At 41.1% G+C, this 22269-nt stretch overlaps 2 non-coding genes across 2 annotated transcripts; both read left to right on the top strand.

Moving 5' to 3' along the window:
* The first annotated feature begins 2602 nt into the window (after window positions 1-2602).
* On the top strand, window positions 2603-2709 carry LOC141609742 (small nucleolar RNA R71). The gene has a single exon (XR_012527657.1). It is a non-coding gene; the product is annotated as a small nucleolar RNA R71 (small nucleolar RNA).
* An 8029-nt stretch (window positions 2710-10738) lies between these two features.
* On the top strand, window positions 10739-10845 carry LOC141609736 (small nucleolar RNA R71). Its single transcript, XR_012527651.1, has one exon. It is a non-coding gene; the product is annotated as a small nucleolar RNA R71 (small nucleolar RNA).
* The last annotated feature ends 11424 nt before the right edge of the window (window positions 10846-22269 follow it).

Here is a 22269-nt window from a genome sequence, read left to right as displayed (position 1 = left end):
TTTCTGCAAAGACGAGCGGATTCTTTTAGACGAGCGTCTTCCCAGCTGGGATGCTAGGATTCTCTAACAGACCAAAATTTTTGATTTTGCAGCTCATTTGGACGGATGGATTCTTCCACAGATGCTCGGATTCCTATAAGACGAGCGGATTACCCATAAGGACGCTCGGATTTCTCCTGGTCTACCCGGATTCAGTTCCATCCGTGTACTTGCATAACCCGTGTCATTTTCATTCTTCAAATCCCGTGTTCTTCATTGTAGGGGCACTACGAAGGCATGAATAGCCTAGGCAATTGCTATCCCCATACTAAGTTAAAGCACTACACATCAATAAAATCATTAGTCCCTCCCTCACTTCTCTAAAAAAAAATGATAAATATCTTGATCAAGGCACAAAAATCCAAAAATTACAAAAATGTAATGTAAGAATTAAAATGCAAGTTAGGGAGTTAGAAATATTTACAAGTGGTGGTTTGGAGAGGACTCTACCAAACTCTCATCCTTAGAGAGATGTCATGGGGTCATGTCCAAGGTGTTGTTGATGTTACTCAACACCTTGAAGAAGTAGTCAAAAGCTTGTTCATTGTCATGATAAAGATCCTCAATAGATCTTTGCACTTGTTGTCCTTCATGTTGGTCTTGATCGATAGCATTGCCAATATAGGGATTGAAAATCCCGTTAAACTCATCGTCCCAAAGACCACAAACTTCGTCTACTTGATCACTAAAGATCTCTTGAGTTGATAGAGACAACTCTCCCACTTTCTTGTTTTGGCCAATGAGGCCCTCTTCTTCATTGCTTGACTTTGGTGAGCTTTTGAAGTTCTCTTTGTTACAATTTCCTTGCTCTTTTGATGGAGCATCATCGACTTTCTTCTTCCATTGGAATTCCGACTTCTTCCTATCATCCTTCCGGCTATAATGATCAACCATAAAACATGGTTCATACAAACGGGGAGCTCTCATGGTCTTGTCAAGATTGAAAGTTATGCTTTCATCTCCCACTTCTAGAGTGAGCTCTCCATTCTTCACATCTTTACCGCACCCACCCGCGGTGTGCAAGAAAGGTCTACCTAGAATGATTGGAATATTGGAGTCTTCTTCCATGTCAACAATGACAAAGTCCACCGCGATGAAAAATTTACCAACTCTTACGGGAACATCTTCCCATATCCCTAATGGTGTCTTCGTCGATCTATCGGCCATTTGGAGTGTGATATTGGTGCATTTAAGCTCTCCCATCCCTAACCTTTTACTCACCGAATATGGCATAACACTCACACTAGCCCCTAGATCACATAAGGCTTTGTTGATCGTGGTGTCGCCAATGGTACACGGTATTGAGAAGCTTCCCGAATCTTTAAGTTTTGGAGGTGAACTCCCTTGAATGATTGCACTACTCACCATAGTGAAGGCAATAGTCTCAAGCTTCCGGATCGACTTCTTTTTCGTAAGGATGTCTTTCATGTACTTTGCATAGGCCGGCACATGATTGATTAATTCCGTGAAAGGAATCGAGACTTCCAAATTCTTCACAATCTCCATAAATTTTCCAAGTTGGTCATCAAATTTGGGCTTGGCTTCACGACTTGGAAAAGGAAGTCTAATCACAATGGGTTCCTTCTCCTTGGCCTTGTCTTCATTTTTCTTTGAAACTTCTTCTTTTGATGGTTCTCCATCCTCAGAGTTTTGCACAACTTCTTCTTTATCACTAGCTCCCACAACTTCATCCTCAACTTGCTTCTTGGGTGCTTCATACCTCGTACCACTTCTCAAGTGAATGGCACTAACCGTTTCATGTCTTGGGAGATTACTTTGAGGTGGTAATTGCCCCTTTTGTCTTTGTGAGCTTGAAGATGCTAGTTGAGTCAATTGGGTTTCCAACATTTTGGTGTGGGCTAGGATGTTGTTGATGGTGATTTCCTTTGCTTGACTATCCTTTTGCATTTGAGTGAAAAACTCTTGTTGATTCTTTTGCATTTGGAGGACCGCTTTTTGGACATCAAAACCTTGGTCATTTTGTTGATTGTATGGAGTTTGATTTTGGTTTCTCATGGGAGGTGGGGTGTATGTTGGTTGAGGGTTTTGAACATTTTGGCTTTTGTATGAGAGATTTGGGTGGAATTTGGTGTTTTCATTGTAATAATTTGAATAAGGGGTACCACTCTTGTATGCTTGAAAGGCATTCACTTGTTCATTTGTTCCCCTACATTCACATTGGTCATGTCCCAAAGTTCCACAATTCTCACATATCCCACTTGGGATTGATGAAGATTCCGTCATGGCATTAACATGGTGCTTTGGTGATTTTGAGGCTTCTTCAAGTCTAGCTATAGCTTTTTCGAACTTCAAGTTGATGGTATCAATGTGAGCACTAAGTTGAGCACCCAATTGAGTAATAGAGTCCACTTCATGCTTTCCTCCTCTAGTAGCCTTGCGAGGTATACTATATTGTGAATTATGAACCGCCATTTCCTCAATCTTGTTCCAAGTTTGATTATCGTCAACTTCGGTGAACATACCATTTGATCCCATGTTTAGAATGTTTCTTGAGTATTCATAAAGACCATTCCAAAATTGTTGTACCAAGAACCACTCGCTAAGTCCATGATGAGGACATGAGCGACAAATTCCCTTGAATCGCTCCCAAGCTTCATACAAAGATTCTTCATCTCTTTGCTTAAAGCCCGTAATTTGAGCTCTTAGCATATTAGTCTTTTCCGGTGGGTAGAACTTTTTGTAGAAAGCTAGAGCCAATTTCTTCCAAGAGTCAATTCCGAGAGTAGCCTTATCAAGGCCTTTCAACCATTGTTTTGCGGTGCCAATTAGAGAAAAAGGAAATAAGACCCATCGAATTTGGTCTTGAGTTACACCGGTTTGAGAAATTGCATCACAATAGTCACAAAAAGTCTCCATGTGAGGGTGAGGGTCTTCACTAGGCATCCCCCCAAATTCGCTTCTTTCGACTAATTGGATAAATGCGGATTTGGCAATAAATTTTCCGGTTAAGTGTTGTGGTGTGGGAGTACCATTGGGTAGGTTCTCCTCGGTTGGTACGGAATGTGATGAAAATTTAGGCATTGTGGGTTGATTTTGTGTTGGATTTTGTGTTGGGTTCTCCTCACCTTCTCTTGCAAAAGGGTTGATGAACTCAATAGTGTTTGGTTGAATATCTACAACCTCACCAATACCTCTCAAAGTTCTCCTAGCAAGTCTTCTATTGTTTGTCAAAGTCCTTTCAATTTCGTGATCAAAGGGTAACAAGTTACCTTGTGATCTTCTAGACATGCAAAATATCAAACAACTTGAAAATAATTAGAATAAACCTTGAGGAGTTTTACTTCCCCAAGGCAAAGAAAGACACAACTAATAACAATTTAAGAAAATCTAAATCAAGCTAACACCGTCCCCGGCAACGGCGCCATTTTTGGTCGGAATCCCTTGAGAGGTTTAGTTTTCGGTACTTGTCGTTAGGAGCACCTAGACCAAAACACAATTTATAACTCTACAAACAACTCTACAATTAGTAAAGAGGCAAGTAAAGGTCGGATCCCAAGGGACGGGAATTGAGATGAGATTTTCAATTGCAACTAGCGGTGTCTAGGGGTGTCACAATTTGGGGTTTGAAGTAGAAGATCACTAAACTAAATAGCAATGAAAGTAAACAAGCAAGATGATTAAAAAGGGATGTAAACAATTGATAAAAGGCACTAGGGTGTCATGGGGTCATAGGGGATTCATGGGAATTGATCATACAAACATATTCTCAAATTATAAGCAAGCAATTATTGTTGTGATGGATCGAGTTGGTTTATATCTTACAATCCTAGGAAAGTTTGGGTCCCGGAGCCGAATCGATTAGATTTTACAACACCTACAAGTCAACTTAATCTTCCCTACTCAACTATATGCATGGTCTAATGAGACTCGAGTTGGTTTATGTCTTACAAGTCTCATTGAAAAGATAGGTGATGGGTAAAAAAATACAAGGATTCATAGGCTCGCATTTCATCAAACATAACATGTGCATAAGTTGAGATCACAACAAGCAAGCAAATAAACTATGAAAACATATTAATTAAGCATGAATCATCCCCCATGTTGGTTTCCCCTAATTACCCATTAACCCTAGCTAAGGAAACTACTCACTCATTATCATGTTGAACATGCTAGCAAGGTTGTCAATCATACCAACAAAGTAAAACATGATGAGTAAATGAAGATGATTAACAATAATTAAAAAGGGATTAAGAGGAGTATACCTACTAATGATTCCAATAATAAAGCAAAGAATAATAGAAGTACTTGATGATTGATTGGAAGGTTATCAATCTTCCAATAATAACCCAAATAATCTTCAATTACCCAAAATGAAAGATGAACAAAAGAGAGATTAAGGAAATGAGATTTGTATTAAGACTTGATTAAAAGTTGATTACAAAATTAATGAGAGATTTGATTGATATAAACTACACTAGAGATTGCTAAGAAGAACATCCTCACCTAATTAGACTAATGGGGTATTTATAGTGGGTATTAGGTACACAAATTAGGGTTTACAAAGGGCTTAAATGAAGATTAAGTCCTTGAGGAATCGCCGGTCTCAAGAGAGACTCCGGTCTCCTTTTCATCGGTCTTTGAAAAATATGCGCATCCTTCATTGAACAAGTAGAAGACGGATTAGCTGTCACACAATCCGAGCGTCCAGGGCATGGGACGGGCGGATTGTGGGTCTTTTAGACGAGCGGAATGTGGGGTGGACGGGCGGATTGTGGTGGTTCTGGACGAGCGTCCAGCTGAGGAAGACGCTCGGATTGCTTCTCTTGGACGGGCGGATTGTGGGCAATCCGCTCGGATTGTAGATCAGCTTCTTCCTTTCTTCTTTTCTTCCTTTCTCTTCATAAAATCCTTGAGGATTTCCTCGGGGATGCAAGGATCTTTTCTCATCATTGCCCATCTACTATAGTAAGGCCTTCTAGTCTTGTCTTCTCTTTGATGCTTGGTCATTGAATTCAATCAATTTAGCTTCATTTTGCCATGAAAATTCAAGGTTTGCACTCCTTTCCTACCAAGGGATCAAAACCTCAAAGAATATGCAAAACAAAGGACTAAAGACAATAAATGACCCAAATATGCACTAAAAAGCATGGGAACAAGGCTAATTCGGGGACTAAATATGCTCAAATTATGGTCACATCAGTTAATCGGCATGTAAGTCTTATCCTTGTTGAAATCCCGGTTAAAGTGCTTGGCCAACCATGTTACCAATCCCCCATTCACAATAAAGGCCGCTCCTTCCTTACCATGGTCAATTGTGAGCCACCTTTCGAGTAAGAGTTGAAGTACATTGTATTTCTTGGTGAACTTCTTGTCGACATTCATGGTTGACTCAAGGTAGATGAAATCGAGTTCGGTGACATGGTTTGTGCCCTTCCTTGCAATTAGAGCATTTCCAACAACCTTATGCCATACCCTTATACCCGGATGGTGAACATAAAGGGCACGACACTCATGGAAGGATTCGAATTTTCTTCCGATGATTGCTTTCCATAAAGGGGTGGGCTCATATTTTGAAGGCTTCTTCTCATAAGGCGAGTGGTCCTCAAGACCGAACACCTTGCCAAACTCTTCCAAAGACATATTTCTATCCACATTTTCAAGGCGAAATTCAACATTCCTTCCAGCCTCTACCTTAGTGATTTTCAATGAACTTATAAATTCCATGGTGAGGGAGGGGTAAGTAAATTCTTACATATCAAATAGTGTAAGCAACCCCATAGACTCGAAGAAGTTCTTGGTCCTCTCAAGAACACCCAATTTGGTTAAAGCATCTTGGCAAATAAACTTGGTGGGCAAAATTGTTTTCTTAGCAAGAGACATAAAAGCTTTCCTATGAGGATCGGATGTGACAGTTACCTCCGGATATTCTTGTAATTGCTCAATAACCAAAATAGGAGTAGTAGCTTCCACCATAGGAATAGGATTTTCTTGAATTTCTACTCTTGCTTGTTGTACCACCAAAGCTTGTTGCCTCTTTGAAAGATTTGATTTTGGGGGTGCCTTGTTTCCACCTTTAGTCATTGCCATTGTTCTTCTCCTTATTAACAATGTATCAACAACCAATGATTTGCTTGAATTCTTCTAGTATCCTCAAGCTTTAATGAATCCCAAATCGATTTAGGATTTTCGAAATTTGCCTATAACCCTAGAAAATCGATTCAATTTTTGAGGAATTTGATGTTTGAATGGCTTCTTGTTGATAAAGGAGTAATTTGATTGTGTTTTGAGGAAGTTTGGGTTTGATTTGGGTGAATTTGGTTGAGGAAATTGAGTTTTATGGATGAGGGTATTGAGGGTTTTGAGGGTTTTGAATGTGTGTTTGTGTTTGAATAGAATGAAATGAATTAGGGAAGAGGGTTTAAAATCCCGTGTTATAGAATCTCAGCAGCAGGAGACCAACGGATTCTGGTGGAGATGCTCGGATTGTAGGTCAGTCAGCAATGAAATATGAAACCCGTGTTGAGACAAACGTCTTCTGGAGGAGACAAGCGTCTTTCTCTAGAGACGAGCGGATTTCTCTGGAGACGCTCGGATTCATAGTCAGAGTGAAATCCCAATTTTTAAAGTAGTCAGGACGCGCGGATTTTCAATGAGACGAGCGTCTTCTTGACTGAGACGAGCGTCTTCTTCATGGGACGCTCGAATCCATAGTCAGTACGATATTTTCATTTCCATCTCTGTCAATACCAGCGTCTTACTGTCAGGACGCTCGGATCACTTCCTTGACGAGCGGGTTCTCATGGGGATGCTCGGATCACTCCTCCACCTCACGGGTTCAGTTCCACCCATGGGGATCTTCATATCCCAAGTTATTTCTTCTTCATTCCTTTGGTCTTCATTGTGGGTGCACTACGAAGGCTTGGATAACCTAGGCAATTGCTATCCCCACATTAGTCCAAACACTAAACATCAAGAAACATTAAAGTACCTCCCTCACTTTCTCTCATAATGATAATCTTGATCAAAATGTGCAAATGTAAATCCAAAATTGACAAAAAATGCAATGCAAGAAGTAAAATGCAAGTTAAGGGGTTATAATATTTTCAAATGGTGGTTTACGGAGGACTCCACCAAACTCCCATTCTTTGATGAGATGTCAAGGGGGCATAGCCAAGGTGTTGTTGATGTTGCTCAACACCTTGTATAAATATTCGAAGGCTTATTCATTGTAATTATAAAGATCTTCAATAGACCTTTGCACATTATGATCTTTATTATGGTGACTTGAGTCAAGATGGTCACCAATGCCTTAGTCTAGGATCATAGCATTACCAATATAAGGATTGAATAATCCTTCATATTCATCATCCCATAGACCACAAACTTCATATACTTGCTCCCCAATAATGTTATCATGAGTTGATGAGAACAACTCTTCATCCTTGTTATCATGGCCAATGAGGCCTTCTTCATTACTTGTCCTGATTGATGGTGAGCTATTCAAGCTCTCATTCTTGTTGAAACTTTCTTGCTCTCCGGATAGAGCACTTTGAAGATTATCCACTTTCTTCTTCCATATGGGTGGTGATTCTTTACCCATAGCTTGATCTTTGTATTGAGATGCCAACTTCTTTTTGTCACTTTCTCGGCTATAATGATCAACCTTGAAACATGGCTCATGTAGTCGGGGAGCTCTCATTGTCTTGTCAAGATTAAAAGTGATTGTCTCATCCTCCACTTCACGTGTGATCTCTCCATGTTTCACATCAATTACCGCTCCTGCGGTGTGCAAGAAAGGTCTTCCTAAGATGATATGAATGTTCGAATCCTCCTCCATGTCTACAATGACAAAGTCTACCGGGATGAAGAATTTGCCAATTCTCACGGGCACATCATCCCATACCCCTAAAGGTATATTTGTTGATCGATCCGCCATTTGAAGCGTGATATTAGTGCACTTAAGCTCTCCCATTCCTAGCCTCTTGTATACCGAGTATGGCATGACAGTTACACTTCCTCCAAGGTCACATAAAGCATTGTTGATTGTAGTGTCGCCAATGGTGCATGGAATAGAGAAACTTTCCGGATCTTTGAGCTTTGGAGGTGAACTTCCTTGAAGAATAGCACTACTCACTTTGGTGAAAGCGATAGTTTCTTACTTCCGGATGGATTTCTTCTTGGTAAGAATGTCTTTCATGTACTTTGCATAGGCTGGAACATGATGAATCAATTCCGTGAATGGGATTAAGACTTCTAAGTTCTTCACAATTTCCATGAACTTTCCAAGTTGTTCATCAGACTTAGGCTTAGCTTGACGATTTGGAAATGGAAGTCTAATCACAATAGGCTCTTTCTCTTTAGCCTTCTCTTCATTCTTTTTCTTTGAAACTTCTTGAATGGTGGGTTCTTCTTCCTTAGAGTTCTCCACAACTCTTTGCTTATCACTAGAATCCACAATATCTTCCGCAATTTGCTTCTTTTGGCCCTTCATAACTTGTACCACACCTCAAATGGATGGCACTCACCGACTCATGTCTTGGGAGATTACTTTGAGCAGGTAATTGCCCCTTTTGTCTTTGAGAGCTAGAAGATGCTAATTGAGACATTTGAGTTTCTGATACGTGCAATTTATATAGACTTTTTAGCCTCTTATTGCACGCATTTCTATGCCATTTGTATCGTTTTATATTGAAAAATCCCCCGAATTGGCTACTTTGGTTTGTTTCGTCTTAATTGCAGAAGTGGACCTAAAAGTAGTGGAATCGCATCTTATTCGTCCCATTTATCATGCATTGTAAGGAGACGAAGATTTAGAGCGAGAGTCGTACCTCGGGAAGCATGAAGGGAGGTCTTAGGAAGCTGTCAAGACGAAGTTAAGGTTGATCTTAGTGGAAAGCGCTCGATCGAGATGTTCTGGAGTCCGATCGAGCGTTTTGGCAGAAGTTGAAGGTCGATCGAGTGATTTATATGCTCGATCGAAATGTGTTGAATTGGGAATTTTCGTTCGAGAGGACTTTTTATTCGATAGAACAGTTTGGCTGAAGAAATCCTTGATCGAGTGGTCTGAAATGACTCGATCGAGTGGTTTGCTATAATACACGGGTTACTTGTTCCGTGTTTAAGTTTATTTTTGTAAAATTTTGCTTCCCTATATAAGGAAGTCGTAATTAGGTCTAAAACATCTCTTAGCTTCTCTTAATTACGTTTTACACACTTGAACTCTACGATTATTGCTGCTGAAACTTTTCTGCCTCTTTTCTCTCCGGATTCAAATTCTGTAGTCTTTCCTCTCTCTTTAATCTTAGTTTTTGTTTGCTCTCATTAATTGTTCTCTTATTTTGGTTTATGCTTTGTTATCATCCCTTGACTATGTCTCTTATTAGCATGCCAATTGTTATTATTGTTGATTGCATTAAAAACATGAGTATCTATTTACACGATGTAGTAAATAGACTAGGTGATTTACATGTGAGAATCTATGACCGTAGCAATATAACTGTAGCATATTTAGTTGAGTGCACGCTTCAACATTAATTCGGTTAACTTTGTTCCTGAATCGGAAGATTGGAATAAACAGACCTGCTATGAATAGTAGACTACCCTAATGAGGACGGAAGTTAAGTTAGTGGAAATCTAGGGTGGATAGCGGACCGGAAGGACCTTTCCCTTGCCCTTCTCACAGTAGATTGTCTAGGCTATTTATGACTGAGTCGATAAGCTGCCATGGTGAACCGAAATCCTGACATACTTTTTTTATCTGATCACTTATCTATCAGTTTCCTGTTTTACTGCTCTTGCTTTATTTCTCTTGCCCTTTGATCTTTAGTAGTTTAGCAAACAAAATACAAACCCCCCATTTGTGACCTAGATACACGGACTTATAGATAGATACCTTGCCTCCCTGTGGAGATCGACCCTACTTATCACTAGCTTCTATTAGTTATATTTAGGTATTTATTTTTTTGTACATAACGACCATATCAATTTCCAACATTTTGGTGTGGGCTAGTATGTTGTTGATGGTGATGTCTTTTGCTTGGCTATCTTTTTGCATTTGGGTGAAAAATTCTTGTTGTTTCTTTTGCATTTGGAGGACCGCTTTTGAACATCAAAGCTTTGGTCATTGGATTGATTGTATGGAGGTTGATTTTGATAACTTTGGCTTTGGTTGTAAAAGGGTATTTGAGCTTGGTTTCTCATTGGAGGTGGGGTGTATGTTGGTTGAGGGTTTTGAACCTTTTGCCAAAGGTTTGGATGAAATTTGGTATTCTCATTGTAATAGTTGGAATAAGGGGTGCCACTCTTGTATGCTTGGAAAGCATTCACTTGTTCACTTGTTCCCCTACATTCACTTTGGTCATGTCCCAAAGTTCCACAACTCTCACATACTCCACTTGGAATTGAGGATGATGCTACCATAACATTAACATGTTGCTTGGGTGATTTGGAGGCCTCTTCATGTTTAGCCATTGCCTTCTCAAACTTCAAATTAATGGTGTCAATGTGAGAACTTAGTTGAGCACCCAATTGAGTAATGGAATCTACCTCATGCCTTCCTCTTCTAGTAGCCTTTCGAGGCCTAATATATTGCGAGTTATGAACCGCCATTTCCTCAATTTTGTTCCATGTTCGATTGTCATCAACTTCGGTGAACATATCACTGGATCCCATATTGAGAATGTTTCGGGAGTCTTCATATAAACCGTTCCAAAATTGTTGTACAAGAAACCACTCGCTAAGTCCATAGTGTGGACAAGATCGACAAGTGTCCTTGAATCTCTCCCATGCTTCATACAACGATTCCTCATCCCTTTGTTTGAACCCGGTGATTTGGGCTCTCAATATGTTAGTCTTTTCCGGAGGATAGAATTTCTTGTAGAAAGCAAGTGCTAACTTCTTCCATGAATCAATACCAAGCGTAGCCTTGTCTAGGCTTTTCAACCATTGTTTCGCGGTACCAATCAAAGAAAAGGGAAATAAGACCCATCAGATTTGGTCTTGAGTAACTCCGGTTTGAGACATTGTATCACAATAGTCACAAAAAGTCTCCATATGAGAATGAGGGTCTTCACTAGGCACCCCCCCAAATTGACTTCTCTCAACTAGTTGTATGAATGCGGATTTGGCAATGAAATTACAGGTTAAATGTTGCGGTGTAGGAGTACCATTTGGTAGGTTCTCCTCGGTTGGTACGGAATGTGATGAGAATTTAGGCATTGTGGGTTGATTTTGTGGTGGGTTTTGTATTGGGTTATCCTCTCCTTCTCTTGCAAAAGGGTTGGTAAACTCAATGTTATTTGGTTGAAGGTCCACAATTTCTCCAATACCTCTTAAAGTACCTCTAGCAACTCAAGAACTCTGGTTTATGATAACACACACACAGAGGCTTAGCGAGCTAATTCATTTTTATTGTTGGTTAAGGTTCTTTCAATTTCAAGATTAATGGGTAACAAGTTACCTCTTGATCTCCTACACATGCAAAATATCAAACAACTCGAAAATAATTAGAACAACCTTGAGGAGATTGACTTCCCCAAGGTAAAGAAAGACACAACTAAAAACTATTAATGAAAATCAAATCAAGTTAACACCGTCCCCGGCAACTGCGCCATTTTTGGTGTTGTGTATAACTCGTCGTCAAAAGCTCCCCAATCCAAAACAATATTTATAACTTCACAAACTACTTTTAGCAAAGAGGCAAGTAAAGGTCGGATCCCAAGGGACGGGTATTGATGTAGGATTCTCAATTGCAAATGGTTGTGTCTTAGGGTGTCACAATTTGAGTTGAGATAAGAAATCAACTAAACTAATCAACAAGGTAAACGTAAATTAATGGAAACAAGCAATATGATTAAAATGAGATGTAAACAATTGATTAAAGGCACTAGGGTGGTTCATAGGGGATTCATGGGAGTTGATCATACAAACATGTTCTCTACTAGATACAAGCACTTATTGTTGTGATGGGATTGAGTTGGTGTATACGCTTACAATCCCTAACAAGGTCTGGGTCCCGGAGCCGAATTGGTTAGATTGTACAACACCTACAAGTCGACTTAGTCCCTCCTATTCAACTATATGCATGGTCTAATGAGACTCGAGTTGGTGTATAAGCTTACAAGTCTTATTGAAAAGATAAGTGATGGGTAAAAAAAATGCAAGGATTCATAGGCTCGCATTTCATCAAACATAACATGTGCATAAGTTGAAATCACAACAAGCAAGCAAATTAATTATGAAAATATATTAGATTAAACATGAATCATTCCCCATGTTGGTTTCCCCTAATTCCCCATTAACCCTAGTTAAGAAAACTACTCACTCATTATCAAGTTTAACATGCTAACAAGGTTGTCAATCATACTAGCAAAGCAAAACATGATGAATAAATAAAAATGATTAACAATAATTAAACAAGGTTAAGAGAGACTTATACCTATGAAGATGATTCCAAATAATAAAGCAATGAATAATAGAAGTACTTGATGATTGATGGAAGGTTGTCAATCCTCCAAATAAACCCAAATAATCTTATGATTACCCAAAATAAATGAAGAACTATAGAGAAATTAAGGAAAGATTAATATTGAGATTTGTATTAAGACTAGATAAAGAGTTGATTACAAGATTAATAATGGATTACAACTTGATTACTAATTGATTAGGAATTGATGCTATTCTAGGTAGTACAAAGGGGTATTTATACTAAAAATTAGATACAAGAATTAGGGTTACTAAGGGCTTAAATGACTATTAAGTCCCTTAATAAAAGTTGAGGAAATGCTCATCTCGAAGGAAATGAGCATATCCGTCGTGCTAGTCTTACCACGATCCGTGCGTCTTGAGATGTGGCATGAGCTCTCTGACCTATGATCCGAGCGGATTGTCTGGTAGACGCTCAGATCACACTGCTGGGGGACGCTCGTCTTGGTCGAGAGACGCTCGGATGTTGGTGATGGGTGGCGCCCGGATCGTGTCTGATCCGCTCGGATCCCTGGGGAGACATCTTCTCTTGTTTTTCCTCCTCCACAATCCGCAAGGATCATTTCGGGGACGCAAGGATCTTTTCATCATTGCCCATTTCACTTTATTATCTACATAGGCCTTCTAGTATTGTCTACTCTTTGATGATTGGTCATTAGATGCGATCAATTTAGCTCCATTTCGCCATGTAAATGCAAGGTTAGCGCTCCTTTCCTACCAAGGGGACAGAACCTCAAAGAATATGCAAAATGGGAAACTAAAGATAGTAAATGACCTCAAAGAATATGCAAGATATGCAAAATGGGAAACTAAAGATAGTAAATGCAAGGTTAGCACTCCTTTCCTACCAAGTCGCCTTCTTCAATTTTTCTGGGTTTGACCTTTTTTGTTGAATGCCCGTTGAATACGTCGTTGGAATAGATGTACGTTGTGTAAGGCGTTGAGTCATCGTTCGTCTAGGAGGGTGAGTTGTTCAAACCTTCGACAGGTCCATTCCGCCTCAGGTACTTGAATTTCGAGTAGGATGGGTAGAGATGGAACCTCCAACTCTATTGGTTGTACTGCCTTCATACCGTATGCCAGGTAGAAGGGTGTTGCTCCTGTTGGTGTTCAGATGGAGGTTCGGTATCCCAGACTGCGAATGGGAGTTTGCTCGGCCAGTCGCGGTAATTGTCTTGCATCTTTGTTATGATGGTGACAAGTGTTTTGTTTGATGCCTCTACCGCTCTATTAGTTTTCGGACGTTAGGGGGATGATCGGTGTCGTTTGATTTTGTATTTGTTCAGCAAGGCTTGTGTTTCGGCCCGGAAGTGGGAGCCTTGGTCGCTGATGATTTTATGGGGTACTCCATTTCTGCAGATGCTGTTGTCTTGGATGAAATTGGCGACTTTTCTGGCGGTCAAGACGGCATAAGATTGTGCTTCTACCCATTCGGTTAAGTAGTCGATTGCAACAAGGACAAAGCAATGTCCTTTGGTGCCTATCGGGTTGACTTTTCCGATGATGTAGATGCCCCACGTCGAGAAAGGCCAGGGTGATGTCATGGTGTATAAAAGGGATGGTGGTATCTGTTGTATGTTGGCGAAGATTGGGCAATTGTGGCAATGTTTGACGTAGTAGCCTAACTACGCTCATGTGACGGCCGCATTATCCGTCGTGGATCTCTCCCATGACTTTCTTGGCTTTGTGGTGATCAATGCAAAGGAGAAGGATCCCCTAGGGTGTCCTTTTGTATATTTGTTCTTACTTTATCACGAAATGTGATACATGTAAATGGATGGCTCTTTGTCCTCTTGTAGTTGAGGATGACTTAGTAACAAGGTTCAACATTGTTTTCCTCATCGTTGTTGATGGCGCAGATGTAAGCTGGCTCGCCCTTTCTCTCGACACATAGGGGCGTGGATGTCATGTCTCCAGGTATGTTGACGAGCGCGACAAGTTTCTCTAGGGTATCGACAAATTGGTTTTCTTCGCGTGGCAAGTGAAATTAGTCGATTTGGTCGAAGAATTCGGCCTCCTGGTTAATTTTTGCTTGGTAGGGTGCTAACCTGTCGCTTCAGATTTTCCATGATCCGGACACTTGATTGATGATGAGTGAGGAATCGCCATGGACCCTCAACTTCTTGATGCCAAGTGTTATGGCTTCTTGCAAACCGATGAGGCATGCTTCATATTCGGGGGCATTATAGGCGACGGCGAAGCCTAGCTTGACTGAGATCAGAACGTCTTCCCCTTCTGGTGATATTAGAAGGATTTCTACCCCGAAGCCTCTCAGGTTTGATGAACCGTCGAAGTATAAGTCCCATGCGTCGGTATCGGCACAAAGGATGTCTTCGCCAGGGAGTGACCATGTGTCGGTTGTTGGATCCTCGGTGATGGGATTTTCTGCTAGGAAATCGGCGACTGCCCTTCCCTTGATAACCTTGAGGGGTACGAATTTAAGGTCAAATTCAGATAGAATGAGTGTCCACTGATGTGACTCTTAATTGCGCACATTTAGTCCCCTAATTGAACCTATTTTGTATACTTATATAGTATTTCATAGCCATTTTATCCATCAAATCCTTCCTATTTTGCTTTCCTATTGCATTTTATATGTCTAGTAGGAAAGAAGATAATGAGGCGGAATTCCCGTCTCTCGCGCATATTCAGAAGCTTATTGACAATCTTGGATGGACTAGTAGGAAGAGGAGGCAAGAATTATGACCAAGGGTGTAGGAATAAAGAGTATATAATGAAGGATCATAGGCTTAAAAGCAAGGAGATGGAACCCTGCCACAAGATCCGTGCATCCCAAGCTCTGGACGAGCACCTCAGCATAAGATCCGAGCGTCCTGTATCCAGAACGAGCGTCCTAGACGAAGGATCCGAGCGTCTCCAGGCCAGTCCGAGTGGATCTCCTTACAGGATCAACCGTGCTTCAAGGCAGGATGCTCGGATTTCCTTGGGAGTTGCTACATGATCCGCGCATGTCCCTCGGGACTTGCAAATCTCTATTCAACACTTAAGCATGTTATTTGCTAATCTATCCTTGCTTAACCTAATGATGTACCACTATATATACTCCATTTGTAATAATCAAGAGATTAAGTCCTCTTAGCTTAGAAAAAGTTCCCTTAGACTAGAAAAGCCCTCTTAGAAGAGGCAAAGCTTTCATTAGGATTAGAATAAAATAGATTAGCACTTAATCTTTCCATGAATTACACATTAATCTTTCCTTAATTATTATTGTTCAAGACTTATTATTGGGTAATTGAAGATTATTGGGTTATTATTGGAGAATTGACAACTCTTCATCAATCAATCAAGTTCTCTTCTATTATTCTTTGCTTTCCATTTGTTCATCTTAATATTGGTATAATCTCTTCACTCTTTACTCTTTATTGCTTATTTCTTCACTCATCCACCATGTTTAAACTTATTAGTAGGATTGACACCGTTATTAACATGCTTACCATAACTATGAGTGAGTAGTCTCTTAACTAGGATTAATGGGGGATTAAGGGAACTATAAAATGGGGGTAGATTCATACTTAATCTAATATGTTATCATAATATTGCTTGCATATTGTAGTGTTAACCTATGTACATGTTATGTTTGATGAAATGCTAGACTATGAAACCTTGCATTTACACATCTCTTATCTATTCAACAAGACTTGTAAGATATAAACTAACTCGAGTCTTGTTAGACCATGCATAGAAGTGACTAAGAGGAAACTAAGTTGACTTGTAGGTGTTGTACAGTGTTGACCGACTCGGCTCAGGGACCCAAATCTTCCTAGGGATTGTAAGACATAAACTAACTCGATTCCAATACAACATTAACTTCATGCATCTATGTAAACATGTTTGTATGATTTTTACCATGAATCCCCTATGAAGCCATGACATCCTAGTGCTTTTAATCATTTGTTTACATCTTTTGATTTATTGCTTGATTTACTTTATTGCTTTCATTAGTTTAGACTCATCAACTTTAAACTTCAACAATTGGGACACTAGAATAATTTGAGATTGATAGACTTATAACCAAAAGCACACTGTCCCGTGGATCGACCTTGTAATACCCAGGGTATTTAAGGACTCCGTTGACCGACCCTGTTGACCAAGATAGACCTGAGGGAGGAATGGGTGAGGGACCAGGCTTGCAACATGAGCCTTATAGGATTGTTTACTTGACCTAGCGGAGGCTACTCGGCCGAGTATCGTCTATACTCGACCGAGTAGAGCCTACTCGGCCGAGTACGCCAGTACTCGACCGAGTATGGCTACTGTTTACGCGTTAATATAAAACACAAGTTCGCGAGATTCATTTCATTTTCTCATTTTATCGACAGTTCCTCTTTCTCTAACCCTAGCCTACCACTCTCTTCTATCACCCCCACCTCTATACACTCTCATGTATTTAGCCTAAACCTCCACCACGGGAGAGACGGGACTCGCTTAGGAGGGTTGCGTGCGAGGTTGTCGTCCATGTCGTCGTCGATGTGCGTTATTAGGTAAGTCTCTGCCGTGTGTCTCCTTTGGTAGATTATTGGGGATAGTTGTCTAATAGGGGATGGCTATCGTTGTAGGATGCATATTGGAGTCTTGCTTGGCTATGTATGGATGTCTTTCATGATTTGAGACGAGGTAGGGTTTCTCCTACTCAGTACTGTTAATTGATTGAGATTTCATATGCTGTATAATTGTTGTTATCTGCTGATCATCGGAGGTTGGGTGTTGTGGTGACGGTGTTGGTGTGGTTGTGTTGTGACGGTTGTGGTGTTGTGACAGCTGTGAGGCTGTGCGTGTGATTGTGGTGGAGTCACTTGCGGGAGTGGCTTCACACCCTAGTTCGCCCTCCGTGGAAACCGTCACGGGAGGGGATGTCCACATTAAGGGACAGGGATTGTTAGTCGCTCATTGATGAGCTGGACTAGGTGGGGATGGGCTGCGGTCACCCACTGGGGGAGTGGATTACCTGTTGCGATGGGTAGTCTGGCAGGGCTACATACTTCGGTGTGTAGTCGGTTACTTTGGAGGATGATCAGCCTGTTACATTGTTTGCTTGTCTTTCATTTGGTTAGTCAGTACTGACCCCGTTGTTGTTTTGTGTTATCTGCGGTGATCCATTCGGGGATGGTGAGCAGTTGGTCTAGCAGGTATCGTTGCCTTGTGGCCGCTAGGATTGGAGGGATCGAGTCATCACGCTACCAGTCTATAAGTGCTGTATCATGAGTTATAGTAGTCTTCATCTTTTTGTATAAGAGTTTGTGCTGAGTTGTGTTGTATAGGCCACATTAATGTATTACAAATGTTCTTTTATTGTCTATTTGATCTACTACCTCAGGAAACCGAGATGGTAGCACTCTCTTACACTAGAATGGTCCTTGGTAAGGCATCCTGGTGTACAGGGGTGTTACAAAGTGGTATCAGAGCCGACGATTTTTGAATCTGAACCAATGAATCTAATGAATGTAGGGTGTCAACTAAAATGAACCTGGTGTATGTGCGTTGGGAGCCCCAGCCGATGCTAGATTTTGGGTGGGAAGGCGCCCTCATTTTGAAAATCATGGCCCCATCGAGTTTAAGCCAGACACGGGTAAAAAGGGTAGCTAGTAAGAGTCGTTGTTCAGTGATGGTTGTTGTGTGAATCTGTGGTTAGAATAATGTGTATCAATGTGTGTGGAAAAGTCTAGATTTGGTGAATGAATTGTTGTAATGTGTGACCAGGGGTAAGTCAATTAATTTGTTTGATAATGGTTGCGTTATGTGATGATTGCTATCTTGTAAACGTTTGGTTTAAGGTAAGTGCAATAAGATTAGTGGAATGTGTAATGATATGGTATATGAGTTTAACCTTGCAGGTACAATAATTAATTGTTACATATGCTTAGAGTGACATGTAAAGTGTTCTTATAGCAAAGTAAGATATGTAGGTAGAGATGATGATCGAATTGGTAATGGATGTGCAAAAATTCGTGTTTATGCGTGTTTATGTTGTAGAAGTAAGCTTTAACAGTGACGAGCCGATTGCACGGAACTCCGAACTATGCTATTTATTTTGCAGGAACATTAAAATTCAAATTCCATCTCAACTCTTGGAAACTCGACCGAGTAGAAATTCGTACTCGACCGAGTAGACCATACTCGGCCGAGTATGAAGGTACTCGACCGAGTGCCCATTTTGTGGAAACTAAAATCGCTACTGTTTTTGAAAACTCGACCGAGTAGTCGACACTCGGCCGAGTATACCAAGTACTCGACCGAGTACTGCTTTAACGGGACTTACTCGGGTTATACCAAAACCTTATTTTCGTCTCATTCTTTCTTATTTCCGCCTCCCATCTCTTCATCTTCTTCTCTCTAAAACTCCATACTCCTCCATCCTCAAGCTTTTTGGGTAAATTCTTGGTAGTCAACTTATTCTTACTTGCCATAAATCAATTCAAGGTAAGGTTTTAACTCAATTTCTTCCTTTGTTTTCAAAGTTATGGTATGATTTTGTCAATATTCCGAATTTTCATCATAAGTAACTGAAATTAAGTTTTCTTCATGTTATTCTTTGGATTTAATTATATATTGTTTGGGCTAAAAATAGCATAATAGGGAAGGCCCACTTGATAAAATAAAAAGGCTATGGTAGGAGTGATAAGGAGGAAGGAAGCCCGTAATTAGGGAAAGGGGGAACGGGCTGAAAGAAGACCAGGGGCCCATCAGAGGAGACGTCCGGATTAAGGAAAGACAAGTTAGGGAAAAGTTAGGGAGAAGTTAGAGAGATCAGGGAGAATTGGGAAAGGCGGCAAAGTATGGAAAGAGTTCTTATGGAAATTATATTCCCTTTCCATAATCAAGGTAGGACATATCTAGGGTTCTTACCCTATAAATAGCCAAGGAAGCAAATCAAGAAGCACATTCAACAACGCATCGACACACATATTTACGCCAAGGCATTTTCATATTCTCATACCTAAATATACATCAATCCAAGATCTTGCAGGTCTGACACCTCGCGCCAGCAGGATTAGCTTTACGTTTCAATTGTAATCATCCGCCTATTCAAGAATAGTGCGATATTTGGCAGGGTACCGTCCCTCCCGCGGTTGTTCCCACATTGGGTTTTCCGCGTCACCAAATCTTACGTGTCAATTTACATTACGTATTTTATTTCTCTATTTACTTATCAACATACGAACAATCATACGATCAACCAACGAGTAAGACCGCATTGACCCTAATCAACCAATTCGGTAAAAAATACCTAAACATATATAAACCTCGATTATACCGTTACTAGAGCAATTTCTTGGTTTAAATTGGATTTTTGAGTTCTAGGGTTTGCTAAAATCGAAATATGTTTGATTGTCATACTGTCTTAAAATTATTGATGTTGGTAAAGACGTCTTGAGTAAAGTATTGGTGTTTTGAGTAAAATATTTGGTGATTTGCTGAGAAAATTTGCCTTAAAAGTTCGTCTCAAGATTTTTATACAAGTAAAAAACAGTCCATCTTTTGTAAAGTTTTGGTGTGCCTAGTACCCTTGTTAAAGACTTGTCTTTTGCAGCATGGTGACAACCAGGGGACTAACCAACAAGAGGACCCGTCCAAACATTCAACTTGAGACGGGTCAGTCTAGCAGTGAACCCGTAGTTCCACCGGTGGAGGCGCATCCATCGGTAATTTTCTCTGATTTCAAGCAACGCAAAGCTTTTGTGGCTCTTATGAGTCGCCCTTTTCGACCCACCCGTTGTATAAATCCTGACATTTTGGAGACCTTGGGGGTTAAGGGAGACATATTTCACATCTTTGAGATTCTGGGGATGGAGGGATTGTACCATTTGAGGAAGAAGTCCTACCCCCACTTGACCTTAGAGTTTTTGAGTTCCTATGACTATGACAAGAAGGGGAAGACTGTCTCTTTTCGCCTCATGAATGAGGATCATGAGCTGACTTTGGAAGAGTTTGCAGACCATTTGGGTTTGGAGGAGGAGGGGACGGGATACCTTAGTGACGTGGCCAAGAACTGTGGTGCCCCTCTTTACCTTCCTTATTTGACTGGCAGACCTGCCCCTAGCGCCAGTGCTATGCTGATCAATGATGTGCAGCATGTTTCCCTTCGTATGTTTCTGAGGATGATGACCTGTTTGTTGTACGTGAGAGATGACGTGAGCAAGCTTAATTCTCATGAGGTCATGCTGCTTATGTCTTACCTTAACCTGCACCGTCAGAAGCCGTTCTACTATAGTGCTCCGGGGGTAGTGTGCTCTAGTCTTGAGGGCATGGCACAGTCCGAGACCCGACATATTGCTTGCGGGGCCATAGTGACCCGCCTAGCTCAACGCCTGACTGATTTTGAGGCCCCACCTCCTGAGAGGGATGAGTATGTAGAGACTGTTCCTACCATGGACGCTCAGTATTGGCGTCAGAACAGATGGTTGAGGAAGATGGATGACGGGTCTTATGCCTGAAGGATGAGGGGATCTATGTGGATGGTGCTTCCAGACCCTGCCCGGCTTCCCGTCGTTTACCACCTAGCCGAGTGAGAGCCTTGTGCCATACCTAGACCTGAGCCCCAGACCTACCTGATTGACTATACCATTCTCCTGGACTTACCTGAGCCGGTCACAGTGCCTGAGGGACAGCAGGCACCTCCCCCACCTCGAGAGCGCCATAGGGTCAGGCAGTCTAGGACAGACCCGGTCGTGTCTGAGCCCTATTACTCCGCCCCTGACTTCTATTCTCACCAGTACTCGCCTTATCCCACCGTGCATGACCCCAGGATGCAGGTGAGTGATTTGACTGAGTGGATCTCCACCACTTTGATACTCCGCAACATGCACGAGATGGCCCTTAATCAGGGCATAGGGGCACAGCTAGCACAGCCTGTCTGGTGGAAAGGACCTGGAGTGGACACGGTAGTCTTCCACAGCTACGGAGTTGATCCTGGTTTCTGGAGGCCACTGGAGGAGGCAGAGTTTGGCTGCCTCGCTGGACCGTGGGGAGCCAGCTACGGCAGCCAGCTAGGAGGGGACTACTCAGCAGCAGCAGGTTTTCCATGAGCAGGTAGCTCAGGTGCAGGTGGTGACGATAACATGGAGGAGGGTCCTGGCTTTTGATCCTTTTGTTGTATTTCCTGGATTAGTTTCTTTTGTGTGGGATGTTTATTGTCCGGATCTATTTCTTACTGTTGAATGACTGTACTCGGCCATAAGGCCGTATTTATTTAGCTTGTTGTGTGGAGACTTGTTGATTTTGTTATATTTGGCATTGTGGTTGTAAGTTTGGTTGCAGGTAAATTCGTGGATGCATTGTGTTGAATTACATAGCTCTCTGCCTGTCACAACTCGACCGAGTATAGACACTACTCGACCGAGTAGAGCTTACTCGGCCGAATATACAAATATACTCGACCGAGTAGAGCTTACTCGACCGGGTGCTTCATAGTGTCGCTTCGCGTAATCGATTGTCCAAAAATGGACTACGATCACGTTACAGGTATGTATTTGCTTGGATAACATATCAATTTATGAATGTTTAGTCATATTGCCATGGTCGACATGAAGGAATTTAACTTGTTCAAGGTGCTGCATGAGTCTTTATATGATATGTGAATGTTAACGCAATAACAAGAAAGTGTCGTAGCTGTCACGAGTCTTATACGTATATATGTTTGGTTATTTAATACAATCTTTCGTGGTGTCAATGTTTAGTTACAGTTATAACAGGTCCAACTGGATGATTGAAACTGGTGGTCATTATGTGACTAAAATAACAGATAAAGAATAAAGCTGCTATCATTTG

This window comes from Silene latifolia, chromosome 10, assembly GCF_048544455.1.
Source record: "Silene latifolia isolate original U9 population chromosome 10, ASM4854445v1, whole genome shotgun sequence".
Taxonomy (NCBI): domain Eukaryota; kingdom Viridiplantae; phylum Streptophyta; class Magnoliopsida; order Caryophyllales; family Caryophyllaceae; genus Silene; species Silene latifolia.
Note: the sequence above shows the minus strand (reverse complement) of the source record. Positions and strands in the feature narration are given on the sequence as shown.